Source organism: Bison bison, unplaced genomic scaffold (assembly GCF_000754665.1).
Source record: "Bison bison bison isolate TAMUID 2011002044 unplaced genomic scaffold, Bison_UMD1.0 scf7180017848354, whole genome shotgun sequence".
Classification (NCBI taxonomy): domain Eukaryota; kingdom Metazoa; phylum Chordata; class Mammalia; order Artiodactyla; family Bovidae; genus Bison; species Bison bison.
The window spans coordinates 3,903-6,086 of NW_011478927.1; positions in this window are offsets into that span (position 1 = coordinate 3,903).

The window sequence follows — 2,184 nt, forward strand, 5'->3', positions numbered from 1 at the left end:
TACCCAATACTTTTATTAAAGGAGCAAAATTATCTCCCTTTAGGATGAGTGGGAATAGTCACATTCAGAGATTTCAGAGGTTGTGTTCCACTACAAATCAAAGCATTGAAGAACCAAGGTACCTGGTCAAGACCAACCTTCAGTATTATACTTTTGAGAATATTTGAACTCAGGGATATGAGGAAGTGCTGGGAGTCAGAGCTTTGAAAGAAGGAGAGGTAAAGGAGAAGGTGTGATGAAAACTGGATTCACCTAATGTAATGCAGTCTGTTAGGAATGGAGAAGCAAGAAAAAATATCCATTATGTCCAGATCAGCACCCCCAAGGGAAATCATGTACTTGGAGTAACAACAGGAAAACATGACTAATAAGCTGATACAGAAAGATGTAAATACCTCCTTGGCTGTAATCTCTCAGCCTGTGCAACTTTGGACAGAATGTGGTTGCTGTCTTTGCAGTCCTAAATCTAGCTGGGTGATCCATGCTTGATCCTCTTCCTTATTGTCTGGTTTGGGAACAAAACCTGTCTGCATTGTCAATCATTTATGAAGGAATTTTGACTTCTACACCAAAGTCTCCCAGAGTCTCCATGCAGGTAAGTCTGAGAGCTTAATAGGCACTTCAGGAGAGGACCAGGGAGCGAGGAATCCACAAATTTGTCCCAGAGGTCACCCAAGAGCCAATACAGCATAGCACAGAGGCCAGAGATCACTCAGCTTGTTTGCTGGCTTTCTTAATAATGCATTTATTTGTGATGCTGACAAAGAAACATTGCACTTAGAAACTCAATTGCCAATGTTGACAATTAAATTGTGCTAGTGGAAGCCCAGTGCAAGAAAGAATGGGAGATATAAACTGCTTCCAATGAAAGTAGTTGTTGTTGTTCAGTCACTAAGTTGGGTCCAGCTCTTTGTCACCCCATGAACTTCAGCATGCCTGGCTTCTCTGTCCATTGCTATCTCCCTTAGTTTGCTCAAATTCATGTCCACTAAATCAGTGATGTCATCCAACCATCTCATCGTCTGTCTCCCCCTTCTCCACAATTTTTCAGGGACTTTTCCAATTAGTCAGCTCTTTGAATCAGGTGGCCAAAGCATGGGAGCTTTAGCTTCACTATCAATCCTTACAATGAATGTTCATAATACAATAAATTACAGGACTAGACAAATATGTTATTACCTGAGAGGGATATCCAGTGAAATAAGAATATTTCTTTTTATTTTAAGATGAGACATATTAGACTATATATGCTATGGTTTCTCACATCATACAAATATCACTGTTTTTGTCCTTGGGGAAAACAGAAAGGTATTTATGTTTATGATTTATTTGTGGCACCAAAGAATTTAGCTGAAGTTGGAAGTCTGCCCAACAAAGAAAGCTTTTCTTCATCACATTGTCTGAGGGGCCATTCGAGCTTATTAGGTATTTTTCTTTCATTTTTTTCCCTCTCTATCCCTCTTCCATAACTTTTTTTATTTCTTTGAAAACAGGGCAGAAAGTGGCCATAGCAAAAAGGAACCCCAAATCTATTCTTCTCTTGGAAGCTTATAAACCGGAATTTCTGGGTTTTCCACATTCTTTAGGAGAAAGCTAATCTTATCTGACCAGCTTGAGTTGTCACCCCCCACCCCCCACCCCATGGCTTAAGGAGGGTGGTTCTGGGAGTGAAATTCATGATAGAAACACAGCCCTGGAGACCATGGTGTGTCTGCAAACCTGTGCCTTATGGAGTGAGAGAAGTTCCTAAAACAGAGGCACTTGTACTCATGTATTTGTTTTTGCTTTTCGCTAAATCATGTCTGACTCTTTTGCAACCCCATGCACTGTAGCCTATCAGGCTCCTCTGTCCATGGGGTTTCCCAAGCAAGAATACTGGAACTGGTTGCCATTTCCTTCTCCAGAGGAGCTTGCCAATCCAGAGACGGAACCAGTGTCTCCTACATTAGCAGGCAGATTCTTTACCATCTGAGCCACCAGGAAAGCCCATTCCCTCTGCCAGGCACACACTTTTTCTGATCCCTCTAGATCCTTCTCTGTCTTTCTTGAGCTGAAAGTGAAAGTGAAGTCTCTCAGTCATGTCTGACTCTTTGCGACCCCATGAACTATAGCCTACCAGGCTCCTCAGTCCATGGGATTTTCCAGGCAAGAGTACTGGAGTGGATTGCCATTTCCTTCTCCAGG